The sequence below is a fragment of the Sipha flava genome, unplaced genomic scaffold (assembly GCF_003268045.1).
Source record: "Sipha flava isolate LNK unplaced genomic scaffold, YSA_version1 80_pilon_pilon, whole genome shotgun sequence".
NCBI lineage: Eukaryota > Metazoa > Arthropoda > Insecta > Hemiptera > Aphididae > Sipha > Sipha flava.
This window is the reverse complement of record NW_020273622.1, coordinates 441,518-465,731: the sequence shown is the minus strand read 5'-3', so window position 1 is coordinate 465,731 and position 24,214 is coordinate 441,518. Positions and strand designations below refer to the sequence as shown.

Below are 24,214 nucleotides of genomic sequence, written 5' to 3'. Positions count from 1 at the left end.
GTTTTATATTAAATAATAATAGTTGTAAATATGCAATTTGTTTATATGAGTGATATTGAAAAAAAAAATATGTGTGCTACTTAAATTTATTTTTATCATTGACAAATGCGAGTCAAAATTAACAACATTTAATTAGATCCTAAAATTAAATAATTTAAAACATGATTAGAGATTGCATTACATTTCATACTAATTTACATAAACCCTATGTGATAATTTTTATGTTTATTATTGTTGTATATTGTTTTAAAAAATTGATTTTTATCTACTCAACTTTATTTTTTAACAGTTTAATGTCAATTATTAGTTATTTTTTAAAAATAAAGATATTTTTTGATTAGAAAAATATTTATTTTAAGTTTTAAGATCCTTTATAAAATTATATCTACATATAAAAGGAATTTATGAATTATAAATATATTTTCAAATGTTTGAGTCAGTAAGGGCAAATCGTGTTCGAATATTCAATTTACAAATAAATATAGTTATAATTCATGAAATAATGATTTATTTTATAGTTAAAAATTAAATGGAAGTTATTTTATAGAAATAATATTAACTGTCATTGTTGTTATATTAAATCTTTTAACTTATATATTAGTTTTTAACCACATTTTATAAAAAACAATGATAAGTAAAAGCAATGTAGTAGATCGTAAATAACTATGTAGTAGAATAAGTAACAAGTAATAAATATACACAATTTTAGATGAAGTAGATCATATAAAATGTATAGATAATATGAACACAATTTTACTACTTTATGTCAACCATAATAGCATATTAATTAATTAATTTTATCATAGTATTTTATTATTTACCTTTTTATTATTGAATCGATATTAATACAGATTAATCTATATTACTATCGATTATTATTATTTTACGTCTGTATCTATAAATATGTGCAGTCTATAGAATATTAAGCTTGAAAATAAGAAAATAATTTAACAATTTAAATTCTAACAATTTATTAATATTTTTAATAAATTTAATGCTTTATTAATATAAACATAACAAATGATTCTACCATCAATATATTGGTAAATTAATTTTCAATATTACAATTAAAGTTCGTACATTCGTTAATTTTTTGTAGTTAACTATAATTTTTAAATATAATTTTCGTGTAAAATAAATAACACTATTTAAATTAGTGAACACATCGATCTGTTTAATAATAACTACATGGACAATTAAAACGAATAGACTATAATACAATAATAAATAAATCATATATACAAATATATGTAAAATGTATATATTTATACACACTTATGGTTAGGTATTATCTATATTGGTGCATAGATATGAAATCATAACTTTCTAATTTTTAATTAAAAAAATAATAATAATAATTGCCACTTGGGGCAGATCAAGATTAACTATAATAGTTATTTACAGCTGTTGTCAACAACATATTTTACATAAACCTTCTAGTTTCATTTAAAACTAGTCTAATGTTTAAATCGAGGTTTAAAAATTCAATAAAATATAGAACAGGATGTTCATTTAAATTATTCAAATTATATATAAATATATATATATATGTATGAAACCTAATCACAGTTAAAATTTTACTAATAGCCAAAAATAACAATAAATTGAGTTAATAAGTTAAGTAAAGAATGAGATAAATAAAAAATGATTATTACTAAGTATAACTGCATAGGATATTTTTATTAATATTAAAATTATTGTATACAGAATATTTTTGAGCATATTTCAAATTCAAACAAAATGTATAGTATATATTTATAATTAATATAGAGGGTAATGTGATTTAATTTATTCGATAACTTTAAATTTTAAGGTTAGAACATATTAATTTCATATATATATATTAATAATGTATGAATATAAATTAACAACAATCAAATATTTTAAGTTAAATATTTCAATAATTTTAATGTTGTAAAGTACCTACTTTGTTGTATTAAATTAATTTATCAGAATATTTTTTATCTTAACAAGAAGCTATTAAACAGATATAGTTTTAACAATATTGTCAAAAATATAATACTGCAATGAATAAAAAATGTGTTGGTTAGTCATAACTCATAAAGTAATGAAAAAAAAAAAACTAGTTCAATAATAATCGCTAACCTTAAAAAACCGTAGCAACTGAAGCATGTTTAATATTATATCAAGCGAATATTTAAAACGAATATTGGTTTACAGTTATATCACCTTTTGAAAACAAACTAGTTTTCATAAATTTTAAGAAGAATAAGGATAGTCGTGATATTTTGATTTTATATTCAGCAATCTTGGTAAAATTATTTTAATTAATATTAAAGAGCTGAAAATGTATATTGTATACATAGATCAGTATAATATAATATTATAATAATGTTCAATAATTAAATGTCGTGTAATGTATTAATTCATGAATTGTTAGTTAACGATATTTTCGTAATGATTTGTAGAAATTTAAATTATTAATTTAATACGTTTTCATTTCTTAGTGATAAATAGTACCTATTTTGGAAGTTAGTCAGATGATTTATATATCATTATACTGACCTTAGCAGCTTTACTGATAATGTATATACATTAGATATTTATAGTTCAATCATAATGATCCGATTTGGTTTTTTTTTTTTAAATTAATATCAATTTTGATAGTATATAAGTAAAATATTAAGTCAATATGTTTACATGATTGATCTACTAAATAAATACATCTAACCTTTAATTTTGAATATTTTCTATCCATCACAAAGAAATAATTATTGGATTATTTTCTTAGTCAAAATAAAGAAAACTCATATTTTTATCAATATAAATAGTAAAATTATAAGATTTTATCATAAAGTATGTATTATAACAAAACATTAATTAAATATAAATACTAGCTGAATTACTCGTCGCTGCTGAGTTACAGTAAAAAAGAAATAAAAAATAAGATTGTTAAAATATATATACAAATATAAATATAAAAATGTATACATCATAATTAACAATAATGTTTAGGAAAAACATAACAGAAAAGTAATTTAATTTCTTATGTTTTAATAACATTTGTAGATTTACGCACGACATTCTCATATGAGAAAATGCAAACATTACATCTAAAAAAAAAAAAAAATTGACTAACAAATGGACATTTCAACGAATTTGTGTATTATTATTTTAGAAATTTTTTAAAAACTATATCCATTGTGTCTTTTTTGTTATTTGGTAATATTTATATTTTTAATTTTTTAAATGATCTATCGTATTAATAACTTAATTTAAATTTTAATTTAAACGATTATCTTAACCTTTTAACTTTTACATATTCTAGTTAATAGATATTACGCTTGTTTTTAGTGTTTGCATTTATTTCTTTAAGTGGAATAAATTAATTTCGAACATTGTTATTATTAATAAAAACTATAACACTTTAATGCCTGTGTCAACAGGGCCAGGAAAAAATTAATTACCTATTATAGTACCTGAACCATAATCCATAAACTCGGTAAGATCAATATATATTATCTATTCACATGAAATGTATTATCTGAATAAAGTCGACTAATGCATTAGTATTATGTTAGCACACTTTTTAATATTTTTGCTCGCCCTCACCTTTTATATTACTTCAACATTTTTTAAATACTTACCCCTAATTTTTTTATTTTTATTAATAAAATTAATTTCTTTGATAATCAAAATAAATACAATAATAAGTATAGTAAGATATCTTCGTTCTGTCGATAATTCATCGACTGTTACTTTTTTTGCGTGTTAATTAGAATTAATTTTGATAAATATTATACCGACTAGATTTAAGATTTAGCCTCTTTCCACCATGCAAAATTCTGTCAGATTTCTCGAACCCCTACTCTCTGGTTAAGTTAAATGACCAGTATACTCAACAACTATGCTCATTAAATTGTCGTAATCATTATAATTACATGGTATATATGTAGTCTATTCAAAAGGTTACCAATCACAAATTCTTTATAAATTTCCCAATTATTTATCACTAAGTTAAATATTAATCGAATATCTCAATAGTTTTTTTCCGTACTAAATATTGTACATGCTACAGAACAAAATAAACAATTTCCATTAACTACTATGGGAAATTTTATTTTAAATAAAAACTAATAATAATAATAATATTATGTAAGAGTTCACTGTAAAAAAAAAAAAAAAAAAGACTGTTCAGTGTTCTTTCTAGTGAATTCTGTACATAAATGACGAAATCTGAGTTTTGTTATGGTTTTTATTAAGAAATGCCAACGATGACAATAATGCAGCAGTAGATATAAGAGTAGTGGGTGTTACAAAGATGTGGGCATGATAAGGAATGTGCTTCGCTACACAACTGCACAAAAAACTAAATATTTCCGAAAATTATTTAATTGATACATTTTCGGACTTTTCTCATTATATGACTCATATGTACACTGAGAACTAGTGTTAAAAAAAAAAAATCATAAAAATTGGTAAAATTTATATTGAGATATAGCTGTCTGAAGAAAACGTCTCACGATTTAATAATTTACTAAAATAAAAATAAAGATAAGCAGTAAGTTACTTAGATATAGTTTCAAAATTTTCAGAATCAGTTACTTGCCTCCTGTAATAATTATTTATTTTATAAAAGTCGAATTAGAATTATGTATTATTCATTAATATCAATATATTTTTTCAATTTTTATAATGATTTTATTAATATAATTTAAATAATGTATAGTTCAATGTGTATCATGCAAATTAAATTTATTTTCGTCAATAAATAATTATTATTAGTAGTGCAAAAGATAATTTTTATGACCATCTGATTTTATCTCAACGACGCATTTAATTTCAAATATCAATTGTGGCTCAATGAAAAAATAAATTACAAATGTATGATTTACATTCATAATTTGTATAAGATCATATAATTATATTCCAAAGGAGTTTATTATTTAAAAAAAAAAATCAAATGTTATACTCTTCATTTATATTTTTAGTAGATAATGCTTTGAATATAAACGTCAATTTAACTAAAAAAAATTATTAATACCCTTAATAAAGAGAGATTTATAATAATATAATATAAATTTATAATAATATATATTAAATACCGTATATGATTTTTAATATTTATATAAGTAATTTTTCAACTATACTTAATTGGAATAGTTTTTAAACTAAAATATTTGTTGACTTTCTATATAATGAAAGTCCATATAAAATATACAATACTATCGATTCATATTCAATAACAGGCTATGGAGCACAGAATTTAAGCCAATTTAATAATACCAAAGACAATCCTAAGTCTAAATTAGAAGGTAAGAGAAGAAAATTATCGAGGACCCAACTAGAAACACAACAAACTGTACATTATATAGGCCTTACTTAGCGAAAAAAAAATCTCTGGAGATCAATTTACATCATAAAGGGATTTTGAGACTTATTAGGTTATCCAAGCAATGCAAACATTCGTTCGTACTAAAAACAAAACTATGAAAAACGGGAGTGCGGCATATTTCAGTGAAATCGTAAATGTGTGTGTACCTACAAACATTTTTAAACGCCATCGTTAAGACGGAAAACAAATTTCAGATTACGACTAATCCCACACATATCTGTATCTACTCGCGGCATGTTTTTAGGTATTTTATAAACAATATATGTGTTACATAAATACAAATGTTTATTATTTTTATTAAAGTATGCAAGCGTTTCAGGAAAGAGGCGGGGCCCGACTCTGAATTTTGAACATGTTAATTATCTACGCACGGACACGTAGAGTTGTATTTCCTTTGATGTTCAGAATGTAATTTATTTTTATTTTTAACGACTTGATATTAACAACGTGAGGTGATGTCCGCGTCGCGCGGTCGCAGGAGGGAAGGGATAGATATGACGGAGAGTATACGACGCCAATAACGACACTATTAACCGGGGTGTAATGATATAGCAATACGAATGCACATAAAAAAACGATAATTATAATAATAATAATAATAATAACAATAATATGTAGTTTTAGCAGTCTACGGGTCAAACGATAGTTCGCGAACGATTCAGGTTACATACACGAGTGCATGTACGACACACCGCCGCGGCTTGCGTATAACAAGTACTGCTACACGGCACCGTGTATGACATGTAATTATGCGTGGATACACCAGGGTCTGGAATTGTCGATAATGTTCGTGCACCGCGTTGTGTTTTAAATAATGGGCTGCAGCCCGGGACGATACATTTTGAAAATCGATTCGAAACGAATTCATTAGGAACTATATTAATCGTTCCGTTCTTAGAATATTTGTTGGACGTAAGTAAGCCCATTTCTGCGATTCCAACGAACAAGATTCTTTTGCACACTTTGCTCTGTGTACTGCACATATTGCAGTGCGCGTCGTGGTAAGCCACACAGTATAAGGCCCGGGGCGGGCACGGTACCCTAACAGCAGTGCGCCGTCGTTGTTCAATTTTCCGTCGCGCATGTCGTGGCAGGTGCAAGTGGTGCAATGTTGAATTCGTTGACATGTTCTCGGACAAAACCCGATCGTAGAGATCCGCTTCTGATCGCTGTTCGGGTTTTTACCGAGTGCGCGTAACATACGTGTACGTATCGTGGGTGGTTCTGAGGGTGCACCGGGGGGGGGGGGGGGCGAGTGCCGCTCCCGTTGGAAAAAAATAACATTAAAAATAAAATATACTTAAAATAAATAAATGATAAACGATAAAAATGAACGTTGACGGTTTCGGTACAATATCGTCACATTATCTTTGTTGGGGGGGGGGGAAGAGTTTATCCTCCTCACAAAAAAAAACATTCCCGCACACGGTTATATTGTTTCTCATGTACAGCGCCCCGACCGTGAACGGATGCTGGATCCGCTAACTTGGTGCGCGGACATTTTATCACGCGTACAATTACGGTTGATCATCGGTTTTCATCCGATGTAGCGGACCCGTACGATGTTTACGCTGGATACGGGGCGTGTGATCGTGAACCAAAGCAAATGTGCTCATTGTCGTCACTGCGCGTGCGCGTTTAAAACCGCCTCGTGACATTCACTCCCCGTCCCGCGGTATCCGTAACGCGTGCGTGATGCAGACGACTTCGGGTCCAGAACGGTTCCACCGACCAACTGCTACGACGCTTTTTCGCGCGCTGACCACGCAAGACATAGGCTGTACCCCTACGGCGGGTTATGTCCAACGTCCATTATGTCCCGAGATCGCGGGGCACGTTGCGCTCGGGATGCGGACGTGGGGCTACGCGTTCGGTTATCGAGGGCAACGCCGCCGGTACGCTGTTGATAATTTCCGATAACGATATTATTTGTCTTCCCGCGGTGAAGACGTGTCTAAAACACAGTAAACAATAAAGCCGCAGACCACCACCACGTACTATGTCATCATTCATAATAATGATAATGATAATAATGATAAATATCGTAGCATGTGGAACAACGAAACTACGCTGTTAACGACCTTGGCACCGTTGTTGAAACATGCCGTAGCGGCGGCGGCGGTGGCGGCGAACAGAACACGACACTCGGTCCGCCGCGGCGAAATCACATCCTTGACAATCGGTTTATTGCGCGTCCGGAACACGCGCGCGCGCAGCAGCAGCAACATTTCTTTCGTAGCTTATTAATCGTTATCTATCTCTGCGAATTGTGTACAGTAATAATAATAATAATAATAATAATATTATAGCGACGGCGACGATGTCGCGACATTGCGACGAGGACCAGTACTCGCACAACTGTTATGGATGTAATATTACCGTGTCGTCGCGTGCACAGTGGTATAACGAGTTTTACGTTTCCGACGGATTGTCCGTCCGACGACCCGGCGACGCGGTCGTTCAACGTTGGGTTTTTTTTTCTCTTTCGATAAATCCAAACGTTTACATTATTATTATTATTATTGATATGCTCGTACGTACGTGGATCGGAACAATGATTGAACACTTCAATCGACGTGAAAACGCGGATCGGACGTGCGTAATCGCGCGTCAGTGGCGGAGGGGAGACATCGAGGAACAATCAAGTTTTAAATTATTTTTATTCGTTGCGATACGTAAACGTTTGTAAAGTTCTTCGGTGATGGCCGAAGGGTTTGTCACTCACTGACTGCCAAAAAAAAAAAAAACAATAATTTGGTTGTCGAAAAGTTAAACAGATCCATATTGTTCGCGCACAACACACTTGCTATCTGTATATTTATTTACGACTGTACCGCGGACGTTCGAACAACCAGGATAGCGTAAAACAACGCGTTCGCACCTCGTCGAGGCACGTGCCGTACAGCGGTGGTTCCCGTATTGCGCCGCAATCGTACGAATATATCCAGAAACCCGGTACAAAATCAAACACATTAAATATAAACCTATCGAACGTTTTGTGCGAACGTGACATTTGGCTGCAGCGGCATACGCGACAGCTTATAGCAATTAAGCTGCATAGGTCGTTTAGTTATGACGAATTATATATACGTTTTACAATATTTAACGATAGCTGAACTGTCGGAGCGGAATTACGTTTTGATTGGCCGTGTTAATTACAATCTTGTGCATAATTAAACATACGTTAAATTAGTTACGACTAATAATTACAGGATAAAAACCAAAATATTTGGTCGTATAATCAAAGCAAAACTGGATGTCGAAGAATTGAACTCGGGATTAAATCAAGAAAAACAAGTTTAGTTTCCATTACACTAATAACAAGTTTTCCGAACAGCACACGGAGGAGTTAACCGAACGGAGAAAAAAAAAAATGAAACCAGGCCATGGCCATTGAACTGAAAATCAAAATCTAACACTCTCGGTACTCATCGCCGTTTCTTATTTTATCTAATCAACCTATTTTCTATACTTAATGGCCAAGGAATAACTGCTTTCGTCTTATAGTCACATCGACTACGTCCAATAATCTTACGTTCTTATGGACTTTATGAATACCAATTGTTTTCCCCCTTTTTTTTATTTACCTCATCTTAAGTCCAACACTCGTGGCGGCACTCTATCGGTCGCACGGGGCAACACCATACCCGTTGCCCCGGTTACCGTATACGATGCCGTTGGCAGGGTAACGGCCCACGTTCTCGGACGCGCTCGATGATGACGTCGCCGGCCAATAACGCGGCCACGAGTTCTATTAGAAAAGCATATACCAGAAACACGACTATTTAAGGAAATTACCCACGAACATTTTTAATAATATTACCATGTTTTCGAACGTAACATTTGAATGTAATCAACTTGTTGATAAAAATTGGTATCATTTAGAAAAAGAATAGTCAAGTGTGTATACAATGTCAATTTTTTTGGAATACATTCGTGTTTGCATACTAATTTATGAATAAATTATTATGTTATATATAATTATATTGACGAATATTAAGAATGTAATGTTTTTTTTTTTTTTTTTAAACTGATTGTGCTATTAACAGTTATAAAGTTTTGACTCGTTACCAAGTAAATTCAAAAAGTAGACCATGAACGGCCTACGGTATAATGGAACAGACATGGGTTTGGTTTTTATTCATATTAAAAAGAAGCCTCGATGGGTTATTGTATTCTATAATGTAGTTCAATTTCCGACATTATGTTGAGAAAATGTTAACAGGACGACGTTCCAGTTGAGCGAGCACGATGTGGGTCATCGGGCGAGAGAAAATACATTTGATTGAAAACACTCAAGATCCTTGGCTGATCGTTGAATTGTGTACATCGCTTACGATTTTAATAGGCACACGTGTAAGCCAACGTGGACTGTGCGCTTGCGATTAGACAGATTGTGTTACGTGTGTATGTGCATATATGATGGTAAACAAGCGGGGTACTGGGTAGGGACAACTGTTCAACAACATAGTACATTGTGGTGTGTAAATTATAAAGACAATTTTTTTTTTAAATGTTCCCTGTATAAATAAAGATCGTAAAACTGAACAAATTAACTTGGACTGTTTGACTGTTGTTTTTGATAAAAAATAATGGAATCGGCATTAGAGTATGTACTTCTAATATATATGTACTACACATATTGTACATACTCGTATGAATGTCGAGTAAAATATTGTACTAATTTTATTTCCATTGGTCTGACAATACATATTTTTTAAATTATTAATATAACAGCGAGTACATATTTATAGAACATTTCACCAACAATACGCGGTGTTGTAACACGTGTTCCACGCAGGAGATATGAACTCTAATACTCATAGATCATTATTTTTTCAATAGGACAATAGGACTGCCTCAATCGCTGTATTTACGAGTCAAGGATAAAGAACGATGCAATAGGCAATACGAGAAAATCATAATATTTAAAATACCTTGTAGACGATTATTTTAATTTTAAAACCATACACAGTTACGGTACCTAGTATTATTACGTAGTTCTAATCAAAAAGCCATCTATCGCGGTAAAAATATCACATTGGAATTAAGTATTACTTTGGTATCATAGTTTTATGAGTTAAATTTAGCGGTATAAAAAATATATAAGCTCGTAGAACGCCATTAACTTGGTCATTAAAATTAATTGCAGGATTGGAACATCGACTCCATCAACGAATTAAACGACTTCAAATAATTTTACATTGGTAACCTGTATAAATATTTACATATAGTCTGTATATATATATATATATATATATATAGCTGTACACACTGCATATGTATACAAAAATATTAATATCGATGATTGTCGATGATTAAAACAATACACGTCGAAAGTAAATTTAGATTTTCAAATTATGATTTGAATATAAACTGTCCAGAACGTGTTTTGATAATCAAACGACGTTTAAGCCTCGACAACACCACGCAAATTAAAGAAATTAAATGGGCATCTCTAAACATACTGGCGAGTAATCTACACGTAATAAACGAATTGCATTTCTTTTAAATTTCTTACCTTGAGATTGCTGACGACCCGACCAATCTATTTGTCTACCATGGTTACGTAAACATAACGTATGGGTTTAGGCTGTGCAACAGAAGACGAAACAAAAATAAATACAATTCGCGTGTTTCACGTGGAATAACGTTTCGTGATTCTGACCGAACCGCACTCCGGTCAAAATTTAAAAAAAAAAAAAAAAACACACACACACGCACAGATCACCGGGAATCACTTTGGAGAAAAATGTACAAAAAAAAAAAAATTAAAAAAAAAAAGGGTTAAACTGACGGCGTCGACCGCGATTTCAACGACGTGTTCGCGAGCAGGACGAGCGCGGAATGACGACGGCGAGATTGTGCGTGCGTGGGTATCAGCTGACGGTCTGTACACCGACCGAAGTTGGCAACGGGATGAACTGTATAACAAACTTTATGACGTCACGGATCCCCTTCTCCCCCCGTTCGCCCGACGCCGCGGCGGATGCCCCTACTCCTTGTGGATTCGGCCGGACGGGCAACGTCACAACGGTTTGGATTCCGATGATGAAATTCTTTGGAAAAAAAAGTAACGCAGACGACGTGCACACCGCTCGGGTGTTTATTCGCTTACGATTGCGACTGCCGGCGCGGTCAGCCCGTCCGTCTCCGTCCGGTGGACGTGCTCCGTCGCCGCATCTCGAATTTTACTTCCAGAGAGACGAACACAGATAAGATTACCGTTTATTATGAACCATAATGTTACACGGTTATTATAACCGTATTGTTTATCCGACGTTGGTCGGAACAAACGGTTTTCTCCGCGACCGGGTCCGCGACGATACCTATTTTTATTTTGTTGTTTTTTACGATGTTACACGACGTTCAACGTCGCTCTTCGTCCGCTGAACTCTTCAATAACGTTTCATGCCCACTGTTAAAAATTGTTATACTTGCTTATTATTATTGCTTGGATCGCCAAACGATTTCAACACATGTAAACGTTGTTGATTGAAATCGTATGAACGTTCATTTTTATTTAATCCGACCGTTTTCGATTTAATATATTACTAAAATAAAATTACTCCCATGGATCAAAGCACTGCACGCTAAGCAGTTACGTTTTCTACTTCAATAATTATATTTTATAGTATAAAATGGGTTTAAACAATTTTTATTGTTGATAATTTGTATACGTAGGCTGTTATTTAAAACTGTTATAATTATATTTCAGATTTGTATGCATTTACGTATTTGTAAAGAGTGTATGTAGTTTGATAGGAGCAAGAAATGTTGACGATTTATGTAACAGACAATCATAGGCGTAGTGTGATCAAATATACTTGGGGTGGGGCTGCAAAAACAATAATAATAATAATAATAATAATAATGAAAAAACACTATACTAAATGAAAAGACTACTCGACGAAATGAGCAAAAATACTACAAATAATTCTGGGGGGGGCTAATATTTGCACTTATACGCATATGCAGATAATGCATGGGAAAAAGTTTATTTTGCATATAAATGCATAGCGATTTAAATATCAAAACCGATCAGATTTGCACTGTTTGTTCTATGGGCCATACGTATTACTGACATCAGTAGATGTGGATAGATCATTTAATATTTATAAACAAATAATAAGTGATAATAAAAATATGACACCTGAACATTTAAAAAAATACATTTCTTAAATTATTTTAAAAAAAAATAAATATCATAAATTGTAATTATTAATCAAAACGTTTTTATTCATCTTTAAATTTTATTTTTATACTGTAATTACTGTTATACTGTAGTTTTTTTTTATTAGATTTCAATACTTTTTATATTTTGTAAATATTTACCAAAAAAATAATAGGTATAAAAGGTTTTAATACAATTTTATTTTTTTATTATTATTCCTAACTATAATATTTGTTCTATTTGTTCAATATATGTGTAAATATTTGCTTTAATTAATGTTATAAGTTGATATCTGTACTTGAGATACTAAGTTTATTTTATAGAGGTGCATTAATATTTATGGTTGAAAAATTAATAAAATATATTTAAATGTATTTATTTTGGGTTAGAGCATATTTTTGCATATTATTAAAAAATAAAATAAAATCATATCAAGCTCAGTTAAAGATTTTTTAAAGTATACATGCTACTATTTAAGGCTTTTTAAATGCATACAAAACTGGACTTTAGTTATAAGGATAACAACAAAAATAATGTAAAAGAAACATTTAAATTTAATTTTTAATAATTTTATTATTTTTTCTTTTCCTATGTAGATTGCAGAAAAAATGTGTATTATATAGTAGGTTCACACACCTGGATCATTCTGATTGACCATTCTTAATTGGCTAATTTGAATTCTAAATCTTTGCCTGAACAATTATAAATATAATAATAATAATAATTTCATTGTGGTGTTTTATGAAAATAATAAACCTCCGTCCTACTCAATGTATCCTAATGTACTATTTAAATATTTCATATAATTATGTTTTTAGAAAATATTTATGATCTTATTTTTTAATTTATAAATTATTATTGCAATTACACGAGTATAAAAATAAATATAGAGGTATGTAATAAATAATTAAATAAAAATTACAACAAAGAAAACGTAACACATGAATTCACAGAAATTACGAATAAATTAAAATTTATAGTGGGTACCCTCCAATAACATAAAAAAGTGAAAATATATTACTTATTTTTTGAGGATCATATTTTAATTGACTTTTATTATAAGTAATTTGTATGTTTATCTGTTATTGAGTAACATTTTTTTAATTATTATTCTTATGTCAAAAAATTTGCTGTAAAATATTAATAGTTTAGTATTATCATGTGTAATTGAATTACTGTTGTTTTAATATTCCATTTTTGAAATTTTAATCTGTTTATAGTTTATCATAATTTATATTTATATTTTACTTGACTTTCGTTTTATTTTTATAGTAATTTATTTTAAATAAGCTTTTAAGTTATGAATATATTTTTTTAAACTCAATTATTTTAATTTTAAATAAGAAAAATTGAGAGAATTTAAGTTTAATGTGTACAGATTAATTTATTTAAGCTGTACAATACACTTAAATGTGTTATTTGTTATTATTTTATATAGCTGTATTTGATTTATTTGATGTAATTTAACGAAATTGTTTATTTAATCAATTACTCAAATTAAGTTTTGTATCCACCTATTATAAACTCATATGTATTATGAAATATTAGCATAAAATTTAATATACCAATATTATAATTTTTAGAATGAGTTTAATAAATTAAATAAATAATGTTATATTTTTTACAATTAAATTCAATAGCGAATGCAAATATTATGAATTTAGGCAATTTTTTTGATATAAAAATCCTGCACTGACTTTTTTATTTTTACATAAATAAATGTATATGCATTCCCAATAGAAATAATTCAAAACAATTAAAAATTATTTTACTAGGGTAAAAGTAATATGTATAACTTATAAATCGCATACCTATGAAATAGTTTGTAAATGGTACAGTCCAAGTATATAACCATTAATTGTCTCAGACTTGACCGGAAATTGAAGTTTGTGCAGACTAATAATTTTGAACAGTATTGACTTCAATGATGAAAAAATATTTGACATAAAAATAATCAATTTTGATGACATTACTCCATAAAATATATTTACAGTTCTTTATATAGATAAAATAACATTCAGTTAACAAATTTTAAAAACATCCGTTGGAAATAAGTATTTTTTATGAAGTAATGTTTAATCCAAATTCAATATAAATTAATTAAAAACTACTTTATGGAGAAAATAAAATTCCTGTTAAACAATAAATCTTAAATATTCTAAAACAAAACTTTAATAATACAGCTTCTAAGTAAATTAATTTTATAATTTCATATAAGATAAATATTTCAAATATCATATCTATAATAATAAGATTCATATTCTTACATTAAAATAAATTTTACTTTTTTGCTAGACTCAGGACAAAATATTTGTAACATCTTTTAGATATTATATCTACCTATAACTATACGATATAGTTATATGTACATATAATATGGATATGGTCCATATCCATGAACATCAATAATTTTTTTTTAAAAAGAATTTGCTAGGATCCTCACAAGGAGCGCAATTTAAATGAAAAACTAGGGGTGCTGAGAGGAAATAATATTTAAGATTATATTTTTTTAAATAATAAAACATAAAAAAATATTGTACATTATATTATTATATTATTGTAATCTAATCGGTTATATACAATAATAAGTTATTTTCGCATTAGTCAATAAATATTTAAATTATAAAATTATATACTTATTTCGGTTTCATATTAAAATAAAAAAAGAATCATTCAATATGATGGTTTAGGTTTAGGGATTTAAAAATCTGACAACCTATGTATTACTATTATCCAGTTCGAGGACCGAAGAGACGAAAGACGAAGGACTAACTTACATCATAATTATTTAAATAATAAACTTATATATTAATACAATAAAAACTCTGTTTTTCTATACATAATAAGTAATGAGTATTTAAATGTGAATTAACATGAATATATTTAGGGGTGATAATTTCGAAAATGGAGGTGCTAATCACACCCAAGCCCTCCAAATTGCGTCTATGATGTCCTCACATTATAAAATAAGGTTTTTTTAAACAATTTTTATAATATAATATTAAAACATATTATTTTTATTTACTTATTTATTCAATACTCGTCATAACTCGTCACATATTGTATATTTATACACACTTACTATAATAAAATAAAAATAAATGAATGGACAAATTAATATATAAAAAATGCATTTTATTCATCACAAATTAAATTTTCTGGTCGTAAATCATTTGATACTAGTTAAAAATTTTCATATTCATCACTTTAACTATAACTGATTCGAATTTTTACTTTTTCAGAATTAACATCGTCATTCTTCAGTGACAGGGATTTAAAAAAAAAATGGTGGTTCAAATAATCTTAGTATGGAACTTACCACAAAACTACCCAATGGACTTTACCTAATATGATGAATAGAGGTATAAATAAATCAGATATTTACAACAAAAATAAATAAAAAAATTAAAATAAATACCCAAATACGAAAATTAATGTTTCTCTAATGATGAGTATATATATAAAAAAAAAAAAATTCTAAACCAAATTAAGCAATATTATTAATAACAATACTTATTTAGTTCAAAAGTTTCATCCAATTTTTTGTTTTGAAAAAAAATGTTTAAAGAAAAAGTGTTGAATATCTTAAAAATTCCAAATATTTATCCTGCACATTACTAACCATTGACCAAGGTAAAATTGGTAAAATACATACTTCAAAGTATTCTAATTTCAGTTTCATGTGGAAATTATATAATTAGACTTTTTATAAGATTATTTTATGAATTTATTTTTTATATAAATATTAATATGTAAACAAATGATAGACCAGCGGTGCGCGACATTTTTGACAAACGACTCTCAAATTAATTAATTAAATTAATTTGTTTATAATGAATATAATAAAATAAAAATAATTTTAGAATTATGATAGTATTGGATATAAAAAGTTGATTTTTTTTTTTTTTATATGTATTGGTAATAAGTAGATAGTTACGCTATTCAAATGGTAACTTAAACTTTTTCCCTTTTTAGAAAATAATTTTCAATAAAAACGTAATCATTTTTGCTTTTTAATTTTTTCTTTTACATAACTCCACGTACCTCTGCCAATTTGTTTTATTAAGGCTTCCTCTAATTTTCTTAAACTTATCAAAATACTTGGGACTTTAAAAAAAAAAGAAAAATTGGTAAAATTATCATAAACACGATTAAGATTCTAGTGTGAAAGCTGCGATACTACGGGACGTTGGTCTTTTATATCAAAATATCTAAAATAAAATTAAATATGTCTTTTAAAATGAAAATAGATTGTTTAAATTTCTTATTTATATTTCCTGATTACAAAAGGAGTAACACGAAAACGCGAATCCACGTTATTATTATTGATACAATAATTTTATTGTCTGAAGATCAAAATAGAACACACAACACTCGCACTCAATAAAGTTTACAATTCTGTGTTTACATATTCTTATGCAAGCGATGTACGACAAATGAATGTATTTTATTTTATACTGCGTTGTAACTTGTATGTTCATATTTTTATACAAATTTTAAATAAGTCTATTCAATTATAACTTTATATACCACTCAGTAAACACCCACCCACCCTAATTATGTGGTTCATTTGAACCATTTAAAACAAGGATTCTCAATCAGTGGTATTAAACCACTAATGATACACGTAAAGTCATTGGTGGTATGCGAAGGAAATCTCCCTTGATAAAAAAAAAAAAATGTTTTGTTTTTCTTACTGATATTGATGAAGTTATAATGAAAATAATATAATGAATCGTTCAAATCTTCTACGTATGGCACTGTATGGCTCAAACACAAATATATTTTATACTAGTGATAAAGTTAATGTATTCGTGAGAAAGTTTGATTTATTTATTTCGCAAGGATCCAAGAATTATTTTTTAACATTTAAGACACTAAATAAATTTTGGGGAGACAACGAAATTCAGCTAAATTCAAATATATTTACAGATACTTTGGAACACCTATAATCATTAAAATCTTATATTTTTCCACGATATTGTTCTTAGTGTAACTCAGAAATGAAATGAAACATAAACCGTTTTGAAGAGGATTATATAAAGAACATTCTAGATATTATTTTAGCAAAAGAAACATTCATTGATATAACCAGAGATTCTAATTTAAAAACTACGTTCAAAACCAAAATGATCTCGAATTTTTAGCTGGACATGAAATAAGAATAATCGGCGTTATCCTCAAAAGTTTTACGATTTCTAATATTTTTTGTGTCAACTTATCTATGTGAAAGTGCATTTTCCCACTTAATGAACACAAAAAATAAATTAAACGTAGAAAGTGATTTAAAATTAAAAGTTACCAACATGGAGTCCGATATTGACATTATAATTTATTCAAAATAACACTAATCATCATTGAAGTAAACCATAACAATTATAATAATAAAAATAATAATGGAACATATTTCATTTGATTTTTGTGAATTAAATACTTATATGTATACTGTCATAATTTTTTAGTTCCATGTATAATAACGTATATATTTTCTAAAAGCAAAAAAAAAAAAATAATTAAGTCAGGTGTTACGCGAAAATGTTCAAACTGTGGAGGTGATACGTGAATATGAAAATGTTGAGAACTGCTGATCTTAAGTACGTACTCCGTGCTACTGGGCTCTATTAGAAGTTCACATTTATTTGACTTTTAATTTAATCACTCTCAGCAGTAGTATCATTTTAGTATTTTTTAAAAATTTAATAAAGAATTTTTTTTTTTAAAATTTTATGTTGATGTTCTTTAGTAATTTTAAGTTTTTCAGGATCACTTTTAAATGTTTAATATTTATCACGTAATTGACCAAGCATTTTAATAATATTGTATTAATTGCTTCCGATGTCAATAGCATACGAACACATACTAAAAATTAGTGATGCCATTAAATAGCAGTAACAGTGATTTTCTCGTAGTGATTTCAAAGTAGCAATCATAATTTGCTACTCAGATACTGAGATACCAGTGATTGTTACTTTTTGTTTATCATGTGAGGAGCTGATAGTAAAGATGATATTACAATAGCAATCACTGTTATAATGCTATTTTATTGTTAAATGATAAATAGTATCAGGACCGGATTTAACACAAGTGCTAGTATAGGCCCCGATGTAATTTGCCGCTCCTCCTCCTATGGTCCCTATTGTTTTTTACTTTGTAAAAGAAGGCGAATTTGAATTATTGAAAATTTGCTTTAATGTATTGAAAATAAAAGAATAAGAAACATTTGATTAAATAATAATTAATGAAATAAAGTTCATAAACACCATTTTGAAAAAAATACTTATATTTTTTTTAAACTACATTTCATATAATGTTTTAGGATTACGACCATTTATAATAGTATTAGTATAATGATTAATTCTACAAGAATAAAATAATTTTTAAAACCAGTTTTACTACTTTTTTTCAAAAACGGATCCCTAAATTTAAGTATAAGCGTGAGGACTTAGGTCCTATTCACCCTCCTAAGGACGGCCCTGATATATTTTATGCTTCATTAGTCACTACACTTAATTTATATGCTGGCAACATGCTGCTACATTGCTACAAAGATTTTGAAGAAACAATATTTATTTCTGAATTTTTAAAATCGATGTGTGATAAAACTGTTCAGATTATATAAATATGAACTACATTATAATTAAATTTAAAAATGAATGTATATAATTTTATTACTAATACTAAATATACTAATATTCATTAATATACTTCATTAACACTTCACTACTTTTAATAATAATAGACTATGGTTGTATTGTATGGAAAAAAAAATTATTCATACTTTTTTAAAAGTTAAAATTGATTATAAAATATACGTAACCACCTATTATAATTTTAAATAGTACTGTACTAAAGATTTCGGAGTCTGAATGTTTTTGTTACAGGTTTATTGCAAACTCGTGGGAGTCTTTACTTCTTATTTCAATTAATATTCTATTAATTTATCACTTTAAATGGCATTTTGAAGAATTTCGAAAAGGAAATAGAGAATGTAACATGTCTTTAATGAATTAAAATAATTGTAGATGAGTATTCTAGATTCTAAACGAAGCGTTAAATGTATGGGTCTTGCAATTAAGTTTTTAATTTTTTCAAGTAAAAAAGATTAGTATTGGTAAATATTCATTAAGATGAAATGTGTTATTCAAATCCTATATGAACAGAAAATTGGCATGGACGATGGTATTTAAAAAATTTAGTTTTAGTTTTTCTGAGTGTGTATTCTGATTTTATTAGAACACAGAAAGAAGTACTTATTGTAGGTAATTTTGGTGTATTAGCCTTCAATGTAGATCAAATATACGCTATGCAGTCTATAGGTGTGGCTAAAATGACTGACAATGTGACATATCATTATTAACATATTTGAATAATTAGTGAAAGTCTTAAACAGTGATTTAGAAAAGTTATTAGCCATTTTACTATGATAGTTTTAACAATAGGAACCATTTAAAGTATTATATTATCTCATATATTATAAAAGAATTCACGGGACTTTTCGTTTGTTAAAGCATGATAAAATTCGCATAACACTAATTAAATTCTTCAAATATAAATAATTCACTATTTAATACTTCGATATAATTTAAGTTTAGCTTGTGATGATTAAAAACATTACAACATTAGAAATTATAATAATTAATGGAGAGTAGATACTAACAGTATTTGATACCTTGATATGAAATATTGGATAATTTTATAAATTTACCATTTGATTTTCAGCTAAAAAGTGCTTAAAACATTGAATCGTTATCCCTAACCTCCCTAGAATATGGTACTAATAATCAATACTTATAATACATAATGTTAAGTATTTGTGTGGCTTAGGTTTTTGCAACTCTTTAATTTTTCAATACACATTTATTTTATAATATTCATCTGGGTACTGGTCGTAGTAATGGAATATAAATAAATAAAAATAACTTATTAAGTATTTGGTACTACTTATAGCCATGTAGAAAGAAATAGGTACCTAGTATATTATTTCTTCCAAAACGTCCTTTATGTATTTATAAAATAAAGTAAAAAATATTATATAGTTTGCTAGTTGATATATATCTTTAAAATTATTGATATCACAACTGAAATTTAATATATTCAAGTTAGGTTTTCTAAGACGGTAAACATCCGTAAACAACATGTGATAAGTATATTTGCTGCTGCACAATAAACGTCGTAAATTTACTGTACTATAAAATGGTTAGAATATGTAATTAATTGAATGTCTACATAACAATATATTAAAGCCAATGAAACCTTTACGAGTTTAAATCCAAAAATATCATCAAATTATATTATCATAAAATCAATAAATGTGAACAACATTATTAGTTGTTAACTTTAACAATTAAAGTTATGACGAAAAGGTTCAATGGAAATAAAAAGCATTCTATTTACAGGCATTTTAGAATAGAATTCATAAATTAATTAAATAATGTACTATGAATTATACTATGTATTTATTGTATAAAGTCTAATGGTAATAATAATTAATTTAAGTATGGATCAGAATTTGTATTAAATAAATAGGTATTTTATATTTATCTAATAATATACATATTATTGTATAACTGTTATTCTAAGTGCTTAATATAAATTATATATAGTGGTTATTTAATTGTATAGTAATTGTATAAACAAAGATGTTAATTTTTTTAAAATAGAAAAAATAATTAGTTTGTTGGATAGGTTTTATTTATTTTTTATGTATGAACCCTAAACTATACTTTCAACTCTAAAAATATAGGCTGTTAGTATTAAAATGATATCAGAAAATGTATTGTACTGTAATTTATTGTATTAATTATAAATGTATTATACTCATTGATAATTTGAAAGCCTCTAACCTGTATTATAATTTTTTGTAAACCAAAAAAAAAAAATTATTTTTGAATTGTAAATAAAGGTTAATATATTAATACAAAAGTTATTTTAAAGCAAAGAAAACAGTTTTCACGATTCGATAACCAATTTGGAAATCATATTTATGAAAAATTTATCTCTTCAGAGGCTTGTTAATTTTAAAGTTTACTCATTTAAACATTTTTTAATTTTATAAAGGTTTTTTTTTATTTATAAAATACGCATTTCTATATATAAGGGATAAGATGTTCATAAATTCATCTCGGTATTTTGTAACATGCTGATAAAGAATATTTGTTGAGTATTTTAACTATTAATATGATACTTTTAGGTAGGTATTATAGACTAATTTATGTCATTTTAAATTCTTTAATATTTATTAGTTTATTTTATAGTTAAAAAAAAAAAAGAAATTAAAGTTATAAAAGCATATTTTAGGGAAAAAATATAATCTAATTGCTCTCTTTCTCTCCCTTTCGTTATCATGACTTTGAGTGAATAGCATTATGTTGGATACATGAAAATCTATAATAAGAGCTTTTTTCAACAAGCCACGGGAGGTGACGCCGCTACAATAGCCCTTTATTTTATAGGGAGAACAAACAAAAGAGAAAAATAAGAGAAAAGTTTTAGCGAACGAAGACACTATAATATCTGACACGTAATAAATAATATATTCAGTGTCATTTGTTTAGGCACGTTACTAGAATATTATAAATCAATTGTTAATTTTTGTAAAATGAAAAGAAAAAAACTAGAAAGTAAGTGTTAATTTTAAACGATTTGTAATTACATATTTATGGTATGGTAAGTTATAATACTTAAACTTATTATATTAAAACAATTTTAACCTATTACAACATAATTAAAAAAAAAATGATTTAAGCTTAATTATTTTATTACATTCATAAAATAGTTTTATATTCAACAATTTGTTTTTAAATCCGTAATCTTTTAGCCTTTCCTTTTTATACGACAACATTTAAAAAAATTAAATTGCAAATTTGTATTGTTCATATACTCCAATTGGTTATTATATAATAAATATAATAAGTTGAAAAAAATAACAAAAATATTAAAAAGTTTACTTTAGAATATTGTTGAATAAAAAAGTTAATACATTTTTATAATTTACAAATCTTGTAAACTAACAAGTTCTAAATAGTAATAAGTAATTTTAAAGTATGTATGTATATATCATTATTTTTATTTTATTTTATTAAATAAAAGTTTCCATTTATTTATTTCTAAATGGAAATTAATAAAATATACAATATACTTTGATAGAGTTTAATTTCGCTGTTGAAAAAATGTATAAACATTTAAAAAAAATCCGTAAATGATATTACGATATGTTTTTAACTATAAATATATTTAATCATTTTACTATAATATTTAATAATATGAATTTAATAAGTAAGTGTTGCAGTAAAAATTTGTAAGTAAAATATTGAAATTCTATCTAAATAATGTAATGATTAATAATTTAAATTTAATAAATTTAAATATTTATATACTATTGTAATATTTCTGAAAATAAAATAAATGTTTATATTTTAATGTAACAGATTAACCATATATGCTGTATGTTAAAAATCGTTTTTTGTTTAATATTGAATTCAACTCAAACCAATATTGATTATAAATTCGACACTATACACTTATTGGACAGACTTTATTCAATTATAATAGTATCTACGGAATATTGTAATGTTTTTGAATTTATTTTTCATGAATTATTTTGTCATATGACTTAAATACAAATATTATTAGTTTTTAAGTGTAGTTTAAACAATTTACAACCAATAAATCAAATGAAAACTCAACTATTATATTTTTACAATTATTATTTTGTTTCAAATTATTAAGTATATTATTATAGTAAAAAATAATGAATAGTATAAGATAATTATACCATTAAATGTAGTATATAGATTGGTCGTATGCACCAATATGTAGTTTTTGCAAAATTAATGTAGATTTTTAATTAACACGAATAAAACAGTAGAAATAGTATAATCACATTCCGCTTGAGTACAAAACCATTTTTATTGCTTGGTGTTATTTATAGTCGTAATAATATTGAACATTTACATGTTAGATACAGTCTATAAATTACCTTATAGTCAGTTGGTTCCCAAAGCAATTTGCTTAGTATTTAAAAGTTAGGAAAAGATAAACGGTTGTTGAAAACATGAGACCATTCCGTTATATTAATGGCAATGAATACGTAATAATTGACATGTACTGTAATTTCATAATATATTAAATGATTATCAGTGATAATAATTGTCTATCAATAAATTAATATGATTGACTGTCAAAAATGAAGTATGATTATACATTTTATAGAATTCCAAATATCATTGGAACTTTAATTTATAACCATTATGATAGATGGTAAATTAAATTTTATTGTAAATAATATTTCTTATTATTTAACATAAGTTTAGAGTCGAAATTGTTGATCAAAAACCGTTATTTATTATTAGTTAACGAATTATTTGTCTTGCATATAAAAATATTATGAGTCCATTATCATGGCACATGGATATTTTCTTTCAATATTTATCAAACGAAATTGAAAATTTGTATGTTTATTCTTATCACTTGGAGAATATATTTTTGATAAAATTATTATTGTAGTAAAATAGTTTATGGCTATCAAGTGATGGATAATACATTTTGTAATACATTTAAATTATTACAATATTACAGTTTGTTAATAGGTACCTATAAGAATCGTACAATATTTATTGAATAATGTTTTTGATTAAAAGCGTCCTTAAATATTTATACCCTCTTTGATTTTGATTGAAAAATAC

The 24,214-nt window shown here is 27.1% G+C and overlaps 1 protein-coding gene across 1 annotated transcript in view; it reads right to left on the bottom strand.

Annotated features, from left to right (window-relative positions):
- Nucleotides 1-11,255, bottom strand: part of LOC112693006 (forkhead box protein N3-like) — a 38,402-nt gene extending 27,147 nt beyond the window's left edge. Inside the window, exon 1 of the mRNA XM_025567867.1 lies at nucleotides 10,878-11,255. The gene's annotated coding sequence lies outside the window, so the exon portion shown is untranslated. The remainder of the gene's footprint in view (nucleotides 1-10,877) is intronic.
- Between the last annotated feature and the right edge of the window lie 12,959 nt (nucleotides 11,256-24,214).